The 23,507-nt window shown below is 40.1% G+C and overlaps 1 long non-coding RNA gene across 1 annotated transcript; it reads left to right on the top strand.

Annotated features, from left to right (window-relative positions):
• The first annotated feature begins 21,816 nt into the window (after positions 1-21,816).
• Positions 21,817-23,265, top strand: LOC110367674. The gene is made up of 3 exons (XR_004931331.1): positions 21,817-21,971; positions 22,069-22,221; positions 22,300-23,265. It is a non-coding gene; the product is annotated as an uncharacterized LOC110367674 (long non-coding RNA).
• Positions 23,266-23,507: the final 242 nt, after the last annotated feature.

Below are 23,507 nucleotides of genomic sequence, written 5' to 3'. Positions count from 1 at the left end.
CCCTATGTAAAACTCAAATGTTACCCATTTCACATTATAAAATCCTTCTTTAACGCTTTCTGAACATCTCTCATCCTTGATAGTTTTTGGTACACTAAAAATACAGGTGGACATATTCTTTCCAAAAAAGTTCGAAGCTTTTATACTAGTGGACAAAAATGCCTTTTTATGGCTTGGATAACATGCAAATTAAACTGAAAGTCTTTGTAAAGGGGAGTCGATGACCTGGATGACTGATAATCTTCACCAGCACAGATAGACATATAAAAGTGTTTTTGTCACCAAGCCCATTTACACTTACAAACCTATGCCATTAGTAATTGCTTTTTCTTTCTCAGTTTTAGGGACTGAAGCTCACCTCAGGCAGAATCACCTCTGTGACCATGTGTTGGTCAACATCTCCACTGCCAGGGACATACAGAATGTTTTCAAGCCGTGTGATGAGAACCTCTGTAACCACAAGGGAGGCAGTTATCCTGAGTGTTGTTAATTGTAATTGACAAGACTTTTAAATTTTAGCAATTGATTGGATGCTTCTTAAAGTTTTTCTGTAATTAGGATGACAACCTACAGCATTAAAAAATTACAACAAATAATTCAAAAAGAAAGGAAGACAATACTATAGAATCTCAAACAGGTCACGATTGATCACGATTCCCTGGAGCATTCTTTAAGAATACAGCACTAACCATAGCTCATCTAGTTTTGTATTTTGACATGGTTTTGAATTAAATTACATAAAACAATGACAACATACCATCATGTCATCAAAAGTGGTGACATGCTCACTGTATAACCTTCTAAGGTCTGGATCAAAGCCTTTGTGTTTCCACAGGTACATTCTGTTTGACAGAATGTCACCAGTCTTCAACTTCTTTTCCACGTACTGCAACATTTTAGATTAAGTTAAATTCACAATTTTATTTAATTTCCTGACAAATATCATTGTCTTCTATATAATAATGAATGTCATCACCTTAATCTCAGAATCTGTAAGAATATCTTCTGCTTTAACGGATTGCAGAATGTTGTCGCTGTTAAAGAAAAAAAATTAAAACATTGCTCAGAATTAGATGAGAGATTGAAAAAATTAACAAAACTTACGACTTTATTGAAATGTACAATTTTTATTAATGTATATGCGTAATACCATGTCTATCTTTGTTTAAGAGGCAAAAAATATATCGGCATGAAAACAGGTATTTATTTACTAATTTATTTACACATTGTGTAAACAGCAGGGCGTCATTATTAGTCCTTTAGCCATAGCCCAGAGTTTAACATCTGGCACTAGGATGAAAGTGCTTGAAAAATAACAAAATAAAAATATTTTTTGTACAAACATGTATTTTATTAGTGTCATTTATTCCAAAATTGCATATTATAATGCCCAAACAGGCTATTACACGTTCAGATTTAAAAGGATAAAATATATAATTAATTTGCGATTAATCTTGAATTAGCTATCAACATTATGCGATTAATCGCAATTAAAAAAAAAATTATCGTTTGACAGCCCTAATATAAATACATGTCTTGTGTCCTTCACATTTGTTAATTTAGTTTGTATTGTACAGACTATTAATACGTTTTCTTCTCGAAAGCGGTTAAAGTAAACTAATACCGACTCCCGAGTTCAGACACTAGATGGCGCAAAAGCAATAATCTGACCTACTGGATCTAGATATTTACCTGAGAGAGCACCTGCTAACTAACCAAGAAATTAATGAGAACGTGTGGCAGCATAAACGTTAAGAAGGCATTTAGTCATATTTAGGCCCGAACAATCAACAGAGAAGGTCAAGAGTAAATGACGAGATGAACAGCCATGGTAATGTTACAGTAGAACTTTGGTGGATGATGAAGATTTGCAGGCATGCGTCACAAGACTAGAGGCAGCAGCAGCAGCCGATTTCTCCACCCTCCCGACCAGGACAGGTTGGAGGCTGTCTCGAGCCAAGCATGCAGGCCATATAACCTTGTTGTTATATGGCCTGCATGTGACCATCTCCTTTCTTTTTGAATTATTTGTTGTAATTTTTTAATGCTGTAGGTTGTCATCCTAGTTACAGAAAAACTTTAAGAAGCATCCAATCAATTGCTAAAATTTAAAAGTCTTGTCAATTACAATTAACAACACTCAGGATAACTGCCTCCCTTGTGGTTACAGACAGAGGTTCTCATCACACGGCTTGAAAACATTCTGTATGTCCCTGGCAGTGGAGATGTTGACCAACACATGGTCACATGTGTTGGTCTCAGCCAAACTTTCACCCTGTACTGGCACCCTGTCAATGGCCACTAATTTTCAGACGAATTACATCGTTCCATCAAATAAATATGACGTTATGAAAGGTTTGACACAGTGTATTAAATAATGAGAAAATAATTTCGAAACAAAAATCCAGGTAGAGTCAGGTTAACTACACTTTTTAGCCGAAAACCGGCGCTGACAGCCCCCGAAACGGTGTAAGCCGCGCTCTGGCTGCCTGTCAGCCTTGTGACAGGTGCCAGTAGAGACTGGCACCCTGTACTGGCACCCTGTACTGGCACCTGTCAATTGCCACAAATTTTCAGACGAATTACATCGTTCCATCAAATAAATATGACGTTATGAAAGGTTTGACACAGTTTATTAAATAATGAGATCATAATTTCAAAACAAAAATCCAGGTAGAGTCACGTTAACTCAACTTTTTTTGCCGAAAACCGGCGCTAGCAGCCCCCGAAACGGTGTAAGCCGCGCTCTGGCGGCACATGTCACAAGGCACATGTCAGCCTTGTGACATGTGCCACTAGAGACTGGCACCCTGTACTGGCACCCTGTCTCTGTTGCGGCATCTGCCAGTAATACGCCGTGGCAACCCGGAACTGCCACCGGAACTGCCAGAATGACCTGCCACTGCCACAAATTGCGCTTGCTGTCTCTCCAGAAAGAGGGAGAAGGACTGTCACTACCCGATCCGTACCGGTAGCACGATCCATACCATCAGCTCATTTGCGCGTGCGCGAACAGAATAACTTCCGGTGGGAAATATTTTGTTTTTTCTTACTTTTTTATTCTTTTGTATTTTTTCGAGGCAGGGGTTTCTACTTGTATATCTTTGTATTTACGGCAATAATGCATATTCTAAAAAAATAAACAACAGAAATACATAAAAAATACATTGTTTTTTTTAATAGCAAAAATGTTTCCCAGTTGTAAGGGAAATAAAAATATATAAACCATTTCTTAAAGTACATAAACCCTCAGCTATAAACACATATAGGAGTACAGAAACTTATTTGATTTTGAATTTGAATTTTTTTTATCATTTATTTGATTTGCATATGTATGTGTTTTGTGCTTAATAAATGTATTTTAATAAGGTATGCCTTCGCTTTGTGTGTGTTCTTTGTTCTATTCTCTGTTCGTTTTTGTAAAAAAAAAAAACAAAAAAAAAAACAATGCTGCTACTATATTCACGAGGTCTTCTCTAGTTTATGATGTGTACACCAGAGGGCGCTAATTTCTCAATCGATAATTTTAACTTTCTAATAAAATAAATGTTTAGAACAAGATTATTTGTATAACGAAATTCACCGTGTAATTAAGGATTAAATATTTTTTTCCAGTCCTGTTTGAACAAGCAATAAAACTAACAGAGTGCATTCAGACTGTAGTATAGTGATTTAGTTTTCTGTCCAGGTTAACTTGTTATTACGCCAGACCACCAGAGGGAGTGGTGAGTTAGTTTTCAGGAGCGAAGCAGAAAAAGAAGATGACTGCCGACATGTTCAGTGTAAGCTGTTTTCCAGAAATAAACGGGAGCACCCCCCAAGAAAAGAGTGTGACCCTGCTTCATTCAGTGTGAGGTTATCACATATTGGTGACGAGGATACTGGCTGCTATCAGGAGGCACCTGCTTTCCGTGACGGAAGACGTGAGGAGAAGCACGTTGTCAGACGGTCGAAACGGAGCGGAGAAAATTCCGACAGAAGTACTTCGGTAGGCCGCGATGAGCGCAATGATAGGCACTCTGTCAGCATTTGATGCTAAAGAACAGACTTGGGAAGAGTACTGTGAGATTTTGGATCAGTTTTTTGAGGCAAATGACATCGACGACGCTGATAAGCAGAGGGCTATACTTATTAGTGTGGTGGGACCAGCCACGTATAAGCTAATGAGGAACCTCGTGAGCCCGGATAAGCCCAGCTCGAAAACGTATAGTCAGTTGGTTACACGGATGAAAGAGCATTTTAATCCGAAACCGAGCGAGATTGTGCAGAGATATAAGTTTGATTCTCGTTCCCGTCAACCCGCTGAGTCCGTTAGTGCTTATGTGGCAGAGCTCAGACGCCTGGCTCAAGATTGCAATTTTGGAGCTACACTGGACCGGAGGTTGAGAGACCGTTTGGTGTGCGGGATTGCTGACGACAGGATTCAAAGACGCCTATTGTCGACGAGCGACCTGACATTTGAAAATGCATTTCAGATTGCTGTGGCTGAAGAAGCAGCGAATAGGAACATTTCGGACTTGCACCAGTCGGCGGCGTGTCACAGCATGGTGGCGGAGGGACACGGAAGAAAAACCAATTGGAAAAAGACGGAGAGTGTGTGTTACCGATGCCACGGGAAGCGCCACAGTGCTGGCGAATGTAGGTTTAAAGACGCCACATGTCACGTTTGTGGGAAGCTTGGACATATTGCAAAGGCCTGCAGATCCAGGAATAAAAATAAAGAGGAGACCAGTCATATGAAAAAAGGTGCACGTCAAGGAGGACGCCAAGGACGTTCATACAGATCACACAAGGTATGTGACAAGCAGGATGAGGACAGTATGTTAAATCAGGAGGAAGAGGCTTTCACTCTAGCCTGTTTAACAACTGGGACTTCTATCCAGAGAGTTGAGCCTTTTGAGGTGAAAGTTGAAGTAAATGGGAAAGGAGTGAAGTTTGAAATTGACACAGGATGTAGTGTCAGTTTGATGAATGAAACCCAGTTTCGGGAGTTGTGGCCGGCACACAGTCGACCACAGATAGAACAAAGTAAACTCTCTCTTAAATCATACAGCGGGGAGAAAATTACAGTTTTGGGCGTGGCCCAGGTCGAAGTGCACTATACGAACCAGAAGAAAATGCTTCCCCTAGTGGTGGTGAAAGGGACTGGCTCAAATCTGCTAGGCAGAGGATGGCTGAAAGAATTAAAGCTAAAGTGGGATTAAAAACGTGAAAACAGAGGCACAGGCCTTACAGGACGTTCTCTCACAACACGAAGAGGTTTTTAAAGAAGAGTTAGGAATGTTAAGAGGTGTGCATGCAACCATTCGAGTTTCGGCAGACGCCCAGCCTAAATTTTACAAACCTCGTTCAGTCCCATATGCAATGAGGACTAAGGTGGAGGAGGAGATAGAACGACTTCTAAAGGAGGATATCATAACTCCAGTAAAGTACGCAGAGTGGGCAGCGCCCATTGATGGCTCTGTCAGAATTTGTGGTGATTATAAATTAACAGTAAACAAGGCATCGTCACTGGAACAGTGCCCAATTCCCCGCGTTGAAGACCTTTTCAATGCTCTAACTGAAGGCAAACTGTTCACTAAGCTTGACTTGAGTCATGCATATCAGCAGATAGTAATGGATGAGGGCTCCAAGAAATACCTGACTATAAACACACATCGTGGCTTGTTCACTTATAACAGGTTACCTTTTGGAGTGTCATCAGCCCCAGCTATTTTCCAAAGAACCATGGAAAGCTTGTTGCAAGGTCTACCAAATGTTGTAGTCTATTTGGATGACATATTGCTGACTGGAAGTGACACCAGAGAACACCTGAAAACACTGGATGAAGTATTAAAAAGGCTGCAGAAAGCTGGACTGCGACTTCATAGGAATAAATGTGTGTTTTTGCAGGAGCAGGCGGAATACCTGGGTCACAGAATCGATTGCAGAAGGTTTGCACCCAGTGCAAAGCAAAGTGAGAGCTATTGAGGAAGCTCCACCTCCTACCACAGTGACTGAACTGAAAGCTTTTTTGGGCCTTTTAAATTACTACAACAAGTTTCTCCCTAACCTTGCCACACGCTTGGCACCGTTACATCAGCTGCTGAGGAAAGGAATTCCATGGTCTTGGAATAAGGAACAGCAGGAAGCATTCAGTTTAGCTAAACAGCTGCTGAAATCAGCCAAAGTACTGTGTCAATGACACAGTACTTTGGCTGATTTCTCTGCAGACAAGGACTTGGTGCTTGCATGTGACGCCTCACCATACGGAGTGGGAGCCGTGTTGTCGCATGTGATGGAAGATGGAATTGAGAGACCTTTAGGTTTTGTCTCAAGGACATTGACACCAGCAGAAAAGCGTTACTCGCAGCTCGACAAGGAGGGTTTAGCCATCATATTTGGGATCAAGCGATTTCACAAGTACATTTATGGTCGGAAATTCAACATCTATACTGACCATAAGCCTCTGATCTCTCTCTTTCATGAAGCTAAGCCAGTGCCACAGATGGGATCGCCAAGAGTGCAAAGGTGGTCTAGCTTGTTAGGAGCATATGAGTACAAAATAGTATATAAACCAGGTAAAGATCAAGCCAACGCAGATGCCTTGAGCCGCCTGCCACTACCACAGATAGATGACGAGGAGGAGTCAGGACAAGTTTTCATGCTGGATGTGATGGATAATCCACCAATCAAAACAGCTCAAATACAGCAATGGACGGCTAAGGATCCAATACTGTTACAAGTGCGGGCTTGGTGTCTTAAAGGTTGGCCTAACAAAGTGGACATTCAGTTCAAGGCTTACAGTCAGAGAAGGTTGGAGTTGAGCGTTGAAGATGGATGTGTCCTGTGGGGTGCCAGAGTGGTGATTCCACAGAAAGGAAGGTCGGCTCTTTTGAAGCAACTGCATAGTGTGCATCCTGGAATCTCAAGGATGAAGGGTTTGGCACGTTCCTATATGTGGTGGCCAGGAATGGATGCTGACATAGAGGGGGAAGTACAATCCTGCCACACTTGTCAGGAAAATAGGAAGGCTCCAGCAGCAGCACCCCTACACCCTTGGGAGTGGCCAGAGTCACCCTGGAGTAGATTGCACGTGGATTACGCCGGCCCTCTTTCAGGCAAGATGTTTCTTGTGGTGGTGGACGCACATTCAAAGTGGATTGATGTGTATCCTACAAACACTGCAACAAGTCAGGTGACCATAGAGCAACTCAGACAGTGTTTCAGCACACATGGTTTACCCCAGATGCTTGTTTCGGACAACGGCACATGCTTCAAGAGTCAGGAGTTTGAACTGTTCTGTAAACAGAATGGAATACAGCATGTTACATCTGCACCTTTTCACCCGGCATCAAATGGCCTGGGGGAAAGGGCTGTTCAGATTTTGAAACAAGGCCTCAAGAAAGTAAAAGGGGACACTATGGAAACAAGGTTGGCAAGATTCCTGTTTAACTATAGGATCACACCACAAAGTACCACAGGCTTGTCACCTGCTGAGCTACTGATGTCGAGGAGATTGCGTTCTACACTGGATCTCCTGTTGCCGGACATCAAGGCCAAAGTGTGTAAGAAACAAGCTAAACAGAAGGAATATCATGATGCCCACAGTAAGTGGAGGAGTTTTTCTCCCGGCGCTGATGTATACGTCCGAAATTATAGTCATGGTCCGACATGTGATACAGAAGGAGAGGGATGACATGGAAGCAAGGTGCGCTCTTCAGGGTCCGGAGGAAGGAGTGACGTTCGAGTCATCAGTCTCGGGGGCGCCATTTTTGGGAGAAGAAGTGGTGGGGGAGCCTGCCGGTACTGCCCCAGTTCTACTTCCTACGGATGGTGTGCCAGGTGTGGACAGCCAACGAAGGGCCGATCCACCTCCTGTACTACGCCGCTCTGAACGCCAAAGGAAGACTCCCCCGTACTTGAGTGATTTTGTGTGTGAATAGTTTTTTTTTTACAGTAGAGGATACTTGAACCAAATGGTTGATTTTCCTTCCCAGAGAGAAAAAAAAAATATATATATATATATATGTTATTTCAATGTAAAAAAAAAAGGTTAACTTGTTATTACGCCAGACCACCAGAGGGAGTGGTGAGTTAGTTTTCAGGAGCGAAGCAGAAAAAGAAGATGACTGCCGACATGTTCAGTGTAAGCTGTTTTCCAGAAATAAACGGGAGCACCCCCCAAGAAAAGAGTGTGACCCTGCTTCATTCAGTGTGAGGTTATCACACAGACAATACACATAAACTTTATGCAATGATAACTTCCCGGACTGGAGGATGCTGGAGCACAGACATATATACGTAGACGCGTCATAGGGCGCAGGTTCGCACGTCAATGTCACCGCCATATTGTATGTGGCAGAAAAAAGTTGAGTTCTGTTATTGTGAACTTGGATCAGAGAAGATGCCTTATTCCTGTGCTGCAATAAACACACACGCGCGCACACACACACACACACACACATACACACACACACACACATATATATATATATATATATATATATATATATATATATTTGTGTGTATGTGTTATGAATATAAGGATCAATTTGTTAAATCTAAACATTGTGGTCTTCATTATTTCATAAAACCATGTCACATGTGAACCTTTAGGAACAGACTTTTTGGGTGAGTATTAAAGAGGTAAAATTAATAATATGCAGAGGTGTCATGTAACAAAGTACAAATACTTCGTTACTGTACTTAAGTACACTTTTTAGGTATCTATACTTTACTCCATTACTTATTTTTCTTCCTACTTCTGTATCTGTACTTTCTATTCCTTACATTTTTAAAACAAACGTTATTTGTTACTCTTGGCTTCAGTTTAATATTTATAAATATTTATTTCACGTAATGTGCACCATCCAATGCAGATCATTTGCGCCATCCACACCTAGTGAGAACTAGTGTAATTGGATGAGTCATAGCTATTCTCTTTTTATTTTTATTTCTCTCTCTCTCTCTCTCTCTCTCTCTCTCTCTCTCTCTCTCTCTCTCTCTCTCACTAACCAAAGGGTATAGTTCACCTTAGGTATTTGATGGAACTCACACATTTATGTTCTGCAGGCTTGGATACTACCTCTGCTTGGAATTGAATTCCAATAAAGTTTGAGAGAGAACATGCTCCTTGAGTGACTTTGTCTTTGACTAATGGGTTAATGATTATGTTGTGTCTTGGGCCACATGTAGAATTAATCAGTGTTTAAATTAAGCTTTCAATTCATATAGTGGCACATACTTAAAGAGGTCAAGTTGATACTTCAACTTTTACCAGAGTGTTTTTAAACTGCAGTATCTATACTACTTAAGTAACAAATGTGTGTACTTTTGACACCACTGATAATATGAGAAAAAATCCTAGGTCAATAAATTAAAAATAAACAAACACAAAAGTGATAATGTTATAATAAAAACGTCATATTATGAGAATTAAGGGGGAATATTTCCAGAATAATCACAGTTTGCAGAATTATTTCACTCCTGGAGTAATAGGGCCAGGTTAGATTATTTTAAATACTTTTATTCTTTAGGAGAATAAATTCAGGAGAATGAACCTAAAGGGATACGAAAATAAACTTGTAATATTACAAAAAAATACTATGAATACAAAGTATATTCAGAGATTAAAGTCCCTCTGATACTGTTTAAGTGACTGAGTAAATGCAGATTTGCCACATTTAAGATGGTGGACGCTCTGACGCATCGCAGCATAGGCAGAACCCGCCCAATGACACGTCTACTCTTATATTATGTCTATGATTAATGATGTATTTAAGGACATTGGTAAAGAAATAGGTTGACTTTTTGCAGGTGATGGAGCTATGGAAAAGTGGTTGAAATATCAAATTTGCCGTAAATAAAATATAAACTGGGATCGCTGGAATAGAGACATGGGCATTTCAATGGGTATAAGTTATATATATATATATATATATATATATATATATATATATATATATATATATATATATATATATATATATATATATAAAATATATATATATTTATATATATATATATATTTATATATATATATATAAATATATATATATATATATATATATATATATATATAAACTTATCCCCATTGAAATGCCCATGTCTCTATTCCAGCGATCCCAGTTTATATTTTATTTACGGCAAATTTGATATTTCAACCACTTTTCCATAGCTCCATCACCTGCAAAAAGTCAACCTATTTCTTTACCAATGTCCTTAAATACATCATTAATCATAGACATAATATAAGAGTAGACGTGTCATTGGGCGGGTTCTGCCTATGCTGCGATGCGTGTATGTGTTATGAATATAAGGATCAATTTGTTAAATCTAAACATTGTGGTCTTCATTATTTCATAAAACCGTGTCACATGTGAACCTTTAGGAACAGACTTTTTGGGTGAGTATTAAAGAGGTAAAATTAATAAAATGAGGAAAAAAAAGTCTGAGGTCAATACAGTAAAAATAAACAAACAAATACAATATATATATATATATATATATTGGAAGAAAGAGAGAGAGATGTATGTGTGTATAAATTGTGTGTATATTAGATTAATATATAACTGCAAAATATGTAAGTGCATGTACATTTTTCATCCAGTTTGACTTCAATTTAAATAGTTTTGGTTCTGAATAAATATATGTAATCTGTCTGAAAGGTCACGAGCATTGTGAACATATGATTAAAATGAGATCTGAGCTGCCTCCTATTCATTTTGACAGCAGATGTCTGATCTGTGGTCTGACCCAAGATGGCCGCCCTGTAGGCACGTCGGCCCAGCGGCCGGCAGCGTACAATGGGGCGTCTACGTATATGATGTCTATGGCTATATATATATATATATATATATATATATATATATATATATATACTGTATGTATAGGCTATATACACAGACACAGATCTACAGACAACAGCACTGATCTACATAGGAGCAAAACTATATACAGACAAGTGAGAGCAGAGGTGCTCATAACAGCATTTAAAAATTATATATTACAAACCGCAATCTGGGGGGAAAAAATCAACAAAAAACCTAACGCATCTAAGAATCAAATGCATTACAAAATCATAGCAAAAACTTTATAATACATTGACATTGACAGCATTGACAGCAATGGCTAACAACAAAGCTAACACCAAATCCAACAAGGCTCTGCTAACTCACGACTACTGCATGGACACTGATACCAGAGGGACGAAAAATACCCTTACATCACCATGCAAAACCGCTGTACCACACAAGAAGGCGAAAGGAGACGATGAGGTCAGTTGCAATGCATCCAACTCCAAGATTTTAGAAGCAGTTGAAAATCTACAGAAAATGATGCTGAACTTTGGAGAAGAAATGAAACGGAACACGCTCTCTCTTGCAAATATTGCAAAAGCGGTGGAGTTTAATAGTGCTGAAATTCAAGATTGAAAGAAAAAAAAACGAAAAGATGGAAAGTGAAATAGCTCAACTTAAAACCACAAACGCCGAGCTGACAAAGAAGGTCCAAGATTTTGAAAGAAAAGCGGCGGAATCCGAGCACTATAAAAGAAGATGGAATCTGCGCATCAAAGGCTTAAAAGAGCGAAAGGACGAAGATACAAGACAGGAAGTCGCAAACCTCATCAGACAGATTATGCCGCATTGGAAAGAAAAGATGGACTTTATCCTGGACACTGTACACCGTCTTGGCCCAAGCAACACCAACCACCCACAGCAGATTATTGTACAGTTTTCAGGACGGGTCTTCAGGGACGAACTCTGGCGATCCACTAAACAACAACCCATGCAGGGAGCTCAACATCCGTTTCGCTGAAGACCTCACCAAAGAAGACCGAGAAGCACGGCTGGCCCTGTGGCCCAAAGTAGAGCAAGCACGAAAAGCTGGAATAAAGGCGGTATTTAAAGGTCCATATACGAGTTACTCCTTAGAGACACAATAGTTCTACACGACATTTCTAACTTCGAATAAACTTATCAGTTTAGGAGTTATGTTACCTACAGTTCAATTTGTTCTCAGGTAAAACCCATTTAAATATCGTTCAACGTTATTTTATTTATTTATTTATTTTTGTTATTATATTAATTCCTTATGCTTAACTTGAAAAGTGAACTTTCGCTAATTTCTGTTAATGCAAGGGGCCTAAGAGATTTGGCTAAAAGGAAAAGTTTCTTTTTATTTTGTAAAGGGAAAAATGCTAATATAATATTCTTACAAGAAACTCACTCAAAACATGATGATAGCAACTTTTGGACTAAACAATGGGGAGATTAAGCTTATTTTTGTCATGGTTCTTCAAGATCAGCAGGGGTCGCTATTCTAAAAAACTTCCAAGGTCAGGTAACCTCAAGTAAAATGGATGAAAATGGTCACTGGTTATTCCTCACTGTCTGTCTGGATAACCTAACTCTTATTTTGTTGAATATATATGGTTATAATAACCCAAACCAGAATAAATTATTGCTAGAAGAAATAACCCTAAACTTAGACCACCTAAAATCACTTTACTCAACAAACAATGTTGTAATTGGTGGAGGTCTCAACCTCGTTCAAGATGAATATTATGATAAATGGCCTTCTAAACATAACTCAAGTTATCCAAACAAAATATTTAACAATTTTTGTAATGAACAAAATTTAGTAGACGTATGGCGTCATCTTAACATCAGACATTTCTGCTGCACCGTTAACTGACCATAGTCTTATTTCCTTACAAATGAAACCTCAAAACTGGAAACCAGGCGCAAATAAATATTGGAAATTTAACTACAGTCTTCTAAAAAATGACACCTACTGTCAAAAAAATCAAAGAATTAATCCAGAATATAAAGCATTCTGAAGAATTAAATGACCCTGTTCAAAAGTGGGAATTCCTAAAGTACAAGATCAGGCAATTTTCTATCTCATTCAGTAAACAAACTAAAAAAGAACTTCAAAGAAAAGAAATTGATATTATACAACAACTAAATATATATTGCAATAAACCCAACCCATCAACTGAAGACAAACAACAAATAAGAATCCTCCAACCTAAACTGGATGAAATGTATATTCAAAGGGGCCTTTATTAGATCAAGAGCGAAATGGATCGAGGAAGGAGAAAAAAACACGGCCTACTTTTGTAATTTGGAAAAAAGAAGACAACAACAAAATTCTATCCAATCCTTAATAATAAACAATGCTGAAACCAACAATGAAAAATTAATATCAACAGAGATCTTTAAATTTTATAGCAATTTATATACCTCCAAATTCTCAGAATCAAAATCTTACACCTTTCTTAATCAAATTGAAACATTTATCCCTAAAATAGATGATAACTACAAAAAAACCTGCGACAACATTATTACAATAGAGAAACTTGATAAGGCTGTTAATCACTTATCATTAAACAAAGCACCAGGTCCGGATGGACCGACTGGGAACTTTTATAAACACTTTTGGGAAGACATCAAAATATTACTGCATCAAGTTTTTACAGATATCTTTAAAAGTCATACTATACCTACCACAATGAAACAAGGAATTATTATATGTATCCCAAAACCAGACAAGGACCCCAGAATTATTGAAAATAGAAGACCCATTACACTCAGAAATTCAGATTATAAATTATTAACATACATATTTACCATGCGTCTACAATCCGGAATCTCAAACATAATTGCAGAATCTCAATCTGGCTTCCTAAAAGGAAGATCAATTCACAACAATATTAGACTGGTAAAAGACCTAATTGAATATAGCGACATGATCCAAGATGATGGCTTTATTCTTTTCCTTGACTTTTATAAGGCTTTTGACTCAGTGGAACACCAATTCTTATTCGCAGTTCTTGAACATTTAGGTTTTGGAGCAAACTTTGTTAACTTAATCAAAGGTCTATATCAAGGCATTAATAGTTGTGTAATACTTCCTAAAGGCACCACAGCTAGATTTAACATTAATGTTGGAATTCCTCAAGGATGTCCCATTTCACCATATCTGTTTAACTTAGTTGCAGAAATGTTAGCAATCTATCTTAAAAACTGTGCAGACATTGAGAAATTAAACGTTTTCGATACAGAATTAATCATTAGCCAGTTAGCAGATGACACCACCGTTTTCTTAAAAGATCACAAACAAGTTCCAATTGTAATTGATAAAATTAAACTTTTTTCAGAAGCTTCAGGACTAACGCTAAATATTAAAAAATGTGAACTTATAGCTATCCATGACACCCCTCTAAAAGAAATATCCAACATTCCAATTAAATCTGAAATTAAATACTTGGGAACTATTGTAACCAAAAATCAAAACTCAACCTTAACTATTGAAAACAAAATTAAAGAAGGTAAATCCAAACTTAACTCATGGCTCCAACGAGACCTCTCTATTTTAGGACGAATTTACTTATCCAAAATGGAATGTTTGTCAAGGTTAATTTATTCAACTTCTAGTACTGCCATCCCAAATAGCATAACCAAAACTATTAACCAAATGAACATGAACTTTATTTGGAGAAACAGGCCACACTACTTACGAAAAAGTCATATGGTAAAAGAAATTAAAGATGGCGGTCTGAAAGTGATTGACTTTGAATGTCTTAACGGAACCCTTAAGATTAATTGGTTGAAATCCTGGATTAAAAATTCTCATTTGTTCTGGTATTGTGTTCCTAATTATATATTTAACTAAATAGGTGGTCTAAAACTTGTACTCCTAGCTGATTTCAATATACACAAATTACCCATTAAACTATCAGACTTCCATCAACAAGTATTACTATATTGGAAAATGATATATGTTCATAACTACTCACCACATTCCTCTATCATGTGGAATAATAGATTTATTCTACATCGCAATATATCATTATTCTACAAAGATTGGATGGAGAGGAATATTTGGTCTATTATACACTTAATGGACACTAATGGTTGCATATTAAATTACGAACAATTCTGTGCAAAATATCAGTTCTTCCCTCCAAAAGCTGAATTTACAAGATTACTTAACGCCTTGCCAAAACAATTTATTAATCAGATTCAAAATATAATAATATATCACCCAATTACCCCACAACTACCCAATTTATCTATTAATGGACTATCAATCACTGACCAAAAATTCAATAACCACACAATTAGGAACTGTCTAAACGAAACTTTATTCCCTGGGAAAATGAATAAAAATAACATTCTTTGCAAATTTGAACAAAAATCAATTGAAATACTGAGAACCTTTTATTTAAAACTTCCCATACAACCAAAAGCTAAAGAAACTCACTTTAAAATTTTAAATGCAATTTACCCCTCAAAAGAACTACTAAGAATTCGTTTTAATATTGATGACAATAAATGCTCATTCTGTGAAAGTGATGTAGAAACGATAGACCATGTCTTCTATGAATGCAGTCAGACTAAAACATTTTGGAATTGCTTAGAAAGATGGGTCAAATCCAAAATTGCACTCCCTAACTCTATCTCTAGAGATATGGTAGTTTTTGGAATACTATTGGAAGACAAAACAATAGAACTCTGTTGTAACCTAATTTTATGTTTAGCAAAATTCTTTATTCATAAACAAAGAGTCTTGAGATCATCCCCAATCTTTAATATTTTTTTATCTGAATTCAAGTTATATTTAACATCTCTTAAATGTATAGAATCTTACAAATACCTAACTGAAATACTAATGGAATTGCCCACTGATGTACAACAATCTTAACATATAAATCCCCTTGTTGTTATGTTAATTATTGTTTCATTATCATTACTCACTCATTCTTTATTTTCCTCATCAATGTTACTTTGTATTTCCATTTTGAAATCTGCCTCTACTATGCCTTCCATAGAATTGCACTGTTGCTATTGCCTTACTTGTTTGTACTTACTTTGTTTAAATAAAGTTCATAAAAAAAAAAAAGCCTGCAGAAAGGGGCGGGGACGGACCACTGTCAGTCCCATACCTTATATGGAAATGGGACTATTGCCCTCCGGAAATGAAGGGGGCGCTATTTTCATAATCACCAGTACCTTAAAGAAGCGGAGTAGACCCTTTTCACATGACGTCACTGTGAAAAGGGTCTGTTGAGAAAGAAGTTTGAGACGTTCTTCCACTGATGTTCGGCACACGATCCACAATGCAAAACCTACGAAGTCAGCAAAAGGAATTTTTATCTTTTTAAAACTTGTTTTCACATAGTAAATCATTTTTTTAGATTAGGTTGAAAATATAATTAACAGCTAAAATTAATAATTAACAAGCGAAATTCGTAATTTATACAGGGAAGGCTAATTTTAACATGTAGCATGGATAATATTTTCCTGCAGCCATTAAATGGAAATAGAAAAGTTGAGAAATGTATTATATGCTCAAACTTTGTTATTTTAATCACACAGATCCATGTATCTATCTATTTGCAACATATTGATGTCCCCTTTGCTCATACAGTGCTGATGATTCGTACAAGGTAAAGAACCATATAGCAAAAGCTGCTATGGCTCAACATAACGGTATGTAAAATAACACTTGAAAAATCTAAAATATTTTTTTACATGCTTATCAGTTTTCAAGTGTTTTTCTTTTATTTTTAAATATGTTTTTGGAACACGAATGTTGTGGCGGACCACTAGGGGGCTCCACTCTCACTCAGTGGAGAAGTTGTAGTGAGGAGAAATATGTTTGTTCGTTGGTGTATATATATGGTTTTCTGTACAGTTGCTCTCAGTTGGAGTCGAGTAAAGAGCTGTTCAAACCTACATCCTTTGTGTCGTCATTTTCACTCCTCCACATTGGTGACCCCTGTGAGCCAACATGTCCACATCTGATGGCCTGCCCAGCTCCTCACAGCCGATCGCTGTCTCTGGTGGACCTCCACCGGCTTCTTTTGCTGTGGCCGTTAAGATTCCGGATTTCTGGCTACATGATCCGCAATCATGGTTCTTCCACGTCGAAGCACAGTTTGCTCTTCGTGGAATCACATCGGACGACACAAAGTACCACTATGTGGTTTCGGCGCTGGATCCACCATCCACCAGGCGCGCGATGAGCCTGCTTCGCAACCCTCCCGCGGACGGAAAGTACAGCGTGCTCAAACACCTGCTTCTCCGCCGTTACTCCCTGTCCGACGCAGAACGCGCCGAAAAGCTGCTTTCTCTCTCGGGGTTAGGAGATGGCTCAGCTTTGGAGCTCATGGAAAGCATGCTGTCCTTGCTGGGTGACGACGAAGGCGGATTTCTTTTCATCCACCTGTTCCTGCGACAACTCCCGGCTCCGGTGCGGATCGCTCTGGCTAACTCATCCCTGCTGCGGGAGAAGGATTACCGCTCGCTGGCTGAGGAAGCTGATCGCATCCTCCTGGCTTCCAGGACCTTCACGGTCCAGTCGCTGGCCAAGGAAACTACGGCAGCTTTTTCTGAGCCTTTGCCGTCTTCAGCGGTCGATCAGCCATCGGTGATGGCAGCGATCGCCACCAGGAAACGCCAGAAGCCGGCTTTGTTTCTACCATCAGCGCTTCGGCGTCAGGGCGCGGCGCTGCCTCCCGCCCTGCAGCTTCAAGCCGCCGGGAAACGACCAAGCCGACGCCTGCTAGCAGCCGCGGCCGTCGGCGATAAGGAGAGGTTGCTCTTTATTGAGGATTCGCGATCGGGGAGACATTTTCTGGTGGATTCAGGTTCGCAGAAGAGCCTCGTTCCCCCGGCGGGCTCCGACAGGCTTGCTGAGGGCTGCGGTCCCCAGCTGACCGCCGCTAACGGTTCTCCCATCAGAACATTCGGAGAAAGGTTGGTGACTGTCTGTTTCAATGGACGTGACTTCCAGTGGAACTTTGTAGTAGCAGCGAGCTCTGTCCCCATCATAGGGGCTGATTTCCTCTGTGCTCACGGCCTGCTTGTGGACGTTGCAAACCGGCGTTTAATTGATGCTGTGTCTTTTTCTTCACTGCCTTGTATAACGCGAGGAGCTGGGCCGTTAGTACACACTAATTTTTTAGCTTCAGGGGACGCGTTCCAGCGTTTATTGTCAGATTTTCCCTCTCTGACTCTCCCCAATTTTTCAAACACAGACACAAAACACGGGATAGAGCATTATATCCCCACAACTGGCGCTCCAGTGTTTGCGCGCGCGCGCCGCCTTGACGCGGCAAAGCTGGCTGTTGCGCGGGAGGAGTTTGCCAACATGGAGCGTTTAGGGATCGTGAGGCGCTCCAACAGCCCCTGGGCGTCACCGTTGCACATGGTGCCCAAGTCGGACGGCCAGTGGCGGCCTTGTGGGGATTTCCGTCGTCTAAATAACGTCACAGAGAATGACCGTTATCCTATCCCCCACATCCAGGATTTCTCTGCCCATCTCTCCGGGACATCCATTTTTTCTAAAGTGGATTTGGTGCGGGGTTATCACCAGGTTCCTGTGAGAGCTGAGGACATCCCTAAAACCGCGGTGATCACTCCGTTTGGCCTGTTTGAGTTTTTACGCATGCCATTCGGCCTTAAAGGTGCAGCTCAAACATTTCAGCGGTTGATGGATTCCGTTCTGCGTGGGTTGTCCTTCGTTTTTGTATATTTGGACGACATCCTTGTGGCCAGCAGCTCGGCCGAACAGCACATGTCCCACCTACGTCAGGTTTTTCAACGTTTGGCGGCACATGGCCTGATTGTCAACCCCGCAAAATGCCAATTTGGGTTGCCGGTCATTGATTTTTTGGGCCACCGCATTTCTGCCAGTGGTGCGGTCCCATTGCCACAGAAAGTTCAGGCGGTGGCCGATTTTCCCCGCCCCCAGACGGTTAAAGCCCTGCAGGAGTTCTTGGGGATGGTTAATTTTTACAACCGCTTTATCCCCAAAGCAGCACAACTTCTGCAGCCGCTTTACGGTGCGCTCAAACAGAAAAAAGCCACCGACAGCATCGACTGGGTCCCTGAACGCCTCCAGGCGTTTGGTGGCGCTAAGTCTGCTTTGGCCGACGCTGCTCTTCTGGCCCACCCTTCCCAGTCAGCACAGATCGCTCTGACATCTGATGCATCTGACGTGGCTGTGGGGGCGGTTTTGGAGCAGCGTGTCTCTGGTGTTTGGCAGCCACTTGCCTTTTTCAGCCGTACTTTGCGGGACAATGAACGGAAATACAGCGTTTTTGATAGAGAGTTGCTTGCTCTCTACCTGGCTACACGCCATTTTAGATATTTCCTGGAGGGCCGCTCATTTACTGCCTTTGTGGACCACAAGCCCCTCATCTTTGCCATGTCCAAAACATCCGACCCCTGGTCCGCACGACAGCAACGCCACCTTGCCGCCATTTCCGAATTTACGACTGACATTCAGCATGTTGCTGGCAAGTCCAACTTAGTGGCTGACTGTCTGTCTCGTGCGCTGATTTCCCCAGTTTATGTCGGTGTCGATTTTTCTGCTATGGCTGCAGACCAGCGCAGTGATGCAGACATCCTTGCGCTACAGACTGGGTCCACGGGCCTCCAGCTGGAGGAAAGACAGATGCAGGAAGGTGGTCCTCCTCTGATCTGTGATGTTTCTACTGGCTGTCCCCGCCCTCTGGTTCCTGTTTCGTGGCGCCGCCGGGTTTTTGACACGTTACACTCCCTCTCGCATCCCGGCATTAGGGCCTCCGTCAAACTGGTTGGTTCTAAATTCGTTTGGACTGGACTGCGCAAAACAGTTAGAGAATGGGCTGCAGCCTGTGTTCAGTGCCAGCGTGCTAAGGTCCAGAGGCACACTAAAGCACCTTTGGAACCGTTTCCCATCCCTGACAAGCGGTTTGATCATGTGCATGTAGACCTTGTGGGTCCCCTTCCTCCATCACAGGGTTTCACACATCTCCTGACCATGATCGATCGTACAACCCGGTGGCCGGAAGTGGTTCCGCTGTCATCTACAACGTCAGCAGCGGTGGCCCGGGCTTTCCTGTCCAACTGGGTTGCACGTTTTGGCCCCCCCTCTGACATTACCTCTGACAGAGGCCCACAGTTCATTTCAGAGCTTTGGTCTGCCATGGCTGATGGTCTGGGGGTCAAGATCCACCGCACCACTGCGTACAATCCGCAGGCTAATGGGTTGTGTGAGCGGTTCCACAGGTCATTGAAAGCTGCGCTCCGTGCTTCTTTAACTGATGGAAACTGGGTTGACCGCCTTCCATGGGTCATGCTCGGTTTGCGTTCAGCCGTTAAAGAGGACCTTGGCGCTTCCACAGCTGAACTGGTTTTCGGTCAGCCCCTGCGTGTCCCTGGGGCGTTTTTACCTGATTCCCCTGCGCCACAGTTCGGTCCACTTGGGCAACGTTTTTTCCCTCAGGGAGACTCCTTTCTGGTTCCCACCCCTGTTCACCATTGTTTGCCCCAGTCCTTTGTTCCTGAGAACTTAGAGAACTCTAAATTTGTTTTCGTTCGACACGATGCACACAGAACACCCCTACGACCTTTGTATGATGGCCCTTTCAGAGTCCTTGAACCAGGGCCTAAACATTTTCTTTTGGATTTGGGAGGGCGTAAGGAAACTATCTGTGTTGACAGGCTCAAACCCGCTCATGTCTTGGCGGACGATCAGGTGGTAACGGCCCAAGCTCCTCGCAGGGGAAGACCCCCCTCCACTGTTTTAATGGACCGCTGTTCTCCCTCCAGAGATCCTCATTTATCGGAGCTCAACCCCCCTGCAGCCCCTCCATGTCGCCTTCGTCCTCAGGCACGGATGTCCCAGGATCATCCTACAGGGTCCAAGTTCAGCCGTTTTGGACGTTTATTGAAACGCACGAATCTGGATTAGTTGTTATTTTACCCTACTGAGTGTTCGGGGGGGGCATATGTGGCGGACCACTAGGGGGCTCCACTCTCACTCAGTGGAGAAGTTGTAGTGAGGAGAAATATGTTTGTTCGTTGGTGTATATATATGGTTTTCTGTACAGTTGCTCTCAGTTGGAGTCGAGTAAAGAGCTGTTCAAACCTACATCCTTTGTGTCGTCATTTTCACTCCTCCACAATGTTACATTTATGGAAAGTCAAATATTTTTTTATAAACTAACAGCTGCCATCATAGGTGGGTGTAGTACCCAGATGTGATATTCTAATAACCACGAGTACCACTACTTCAATATATTTTTAATAAGTAACTGTGCAAAAAAACACACTGAAGAGTAACAAAGTATTTGGTGAGATGGCTATTATTAAGTCCTGTTTTACGGATCATAATGTGCAATGTAATATTGCCAATTTATTTCTGCAGACATGAATAAAAATTAAGTTATGTGCACTGTTCGGCATTTTATAACCAAAAATGAAAAATATTATTACAAGAAAACAAATTAAGGTTAGAAGAAACCTAGCATGAACAACATTTATGTGTGTATCGTGTTTTATTTTTTTATAGGATAAAATGTGTTCTTCATTCAGTTAAGTTACACGCATTGGGTTGCGTATCAACAAAATTTACTCAAGATAATAACATAAGGAAAAATAGTCCTAATTTTTTTATTTTTTTTTTGTCAAAAGTTACAGAGTAATTGAGTAAATCTAATTAGTTAATACCTGCCCTTGGCTGTTTGAGCAATATCACTTTTACAGTTTTAATTAAATTTTTGCAGAATATATATCTGTTATCTGGAAGCCATTGTGACTTCTAAAATTAATGGTTAAATCCTACAAAACAGTAACAATAATGTTAAAGAATCTGCAGTGATTAATTTCAAACATGCTTTTTTATACCAATCATTTGTATATTTCCTGATGAGTACTAACGTTTTCCTTTTATGTCAGTAGCTATTACGTTTTGTCCCTAAAATTATGTTAAAGTTAAATTTACACATAACTAATCATTTTAATTTGGATATCTTTATGTGCAAATGACACTAAAACCCTAAATGATTTAAAAAAATAAATTAAAATTCATTATTTGGACAGCATTTTTTATTTTATTAGAGATGGAAAGGATCTAGAGAGATATAAAGTATTAACTATTGTTTAATGCTCTTCCCCATGCAGGTGCAAAGGATACCGTCAATCTTACAGGTAAGACTCATTCATAATCACGTGTCATAGCCATTCTTCCGGTATGACAGTCTTGCGATGCACCTGTTTTTTTATTTAATTTTTTTTGTATCTTCAGATGCCTTTGAATGGACTTGAAGCTGTTCTCCAGGAGGTGGTACTAGCACAGGGAGACAAAGCTTACCTCACCCTGGCATGCCAAGACATACCTTGGCATTGGCCTTCAAGTGCTTTGTTTCTGGGAAGAAGACTCACTTTGCTTGGCTGGATGGTAAGGACCTTTGATCTTTTTCACTTAAAACATGCAAAATTAGATTTTAACTTCATGAAATATATTTTTTATTAACAGGTGAGATCCACTGGGGTAAATTTTCAGAGTCATTCAAGGCAGAAAATCGGATTCCTTTTGCGGTTGAAACGTGTTTTTCCTGCAACCGGTAATATAAAGACTGTGTGGGCTTCGCCGGAAATGGAAGACGAGGAGAGTACCCTCGTTACTACTCTGATGGCAAACCTGGACACTGTCCTGAATGTTAATACTGTATGCAAGGAGAATATTAGTTGTTTTCCAGTCTTTTACACATTTCAGTTGTCACATATTGTTGTTTTGTTTTTGTTTTTTTGTGAGATGCCATTTTAAATAATTTCTGCTGAAGCACATTTGCCTTATGCAGTCATTCTTTTTCATAATGTGTTATTTTAATGTATTACATTATTACCATTATTTGGTTTTCATATAAGTGGCTGTAATATCTTGGAGAGAAAGTAGAACCAATAAAGTAGTTGTAAATATATTGTAACAGCATTGTTTAACAATTGGATAACCTTGTTTTAAAAATTAGATAGACAAGCAAAGTTAATAACGTGCAATATTTTATATGTGTAAATACAATGTTTCTTATTGTTTTTGAACAATGACTGGAATCAATAAAAAATTTCTTTACAAAACTGATAAACGGCTAAGTTGTTTATGTTTTAACAGTCAGAATCAACTTTTTTTTTTTTTTTGTAATAAAGCAAGCACATACAGAAACATTTTGTCCGGTAACAAAGTCATGACACAAACATAAGATGAAAGGTATGCTGTGCGAAGGTGGAGACCTTGTGGGGGTGAAGAAAGCTCAGGTGAGGAGCAGTTGCACACATCAAGCCGGACTTTATAAAGGGTGGAGGAGATGAGACCGCCGCCGTTAGGCTGGGACGGAGGCGTGTTATCAGGATATTGGCTGAGCAGGTGAGATGAAGACAGTTATAGTTAGAATTTACACATTAGTTTAATTTATGTATCCAATGATTTCATTCAAAATGGTTTTTATATAGAAAAAAGAAAACTCATCCACAGCAGATCATTCCCTCTGGCGGTTACCAGCGCCATGTCTACTGACGGTTCTGAGTGCCAGATTATTTCTTGTCAAATAACCTTTCAAAAACCTTTGAGATTTAAAGTTTCAAATGAATCCCCTTGGGTTTTGCAAAAATTGGATATTTAAGGTCTTTGGAACGCAGTTTATGAATCGATTGCAATTGGTAGAATTGATGTGGAAATTCTAAATGGAA

The sequence above is a fragment of the Fundulus heteroclitus genome, chromosome 7, assembly GCF_011125445.2.
Source record: "Fundulus heteroclitus isolate FHET01 chromosome 7, MU-UCD_Fhet_4.1, whole genome shotgun sequence".
In the NCBI taxonomy this organism is placed as follows: Eukaryota; Metazoa; Chordata; class Actinopteri; order Cyprinodontiformes; family Fundulidae; genus Fundulus; species Fundulus heteroclitus.
This window is presented reverse-complemented; position numbering and strand designations above follow the sequence as displayed.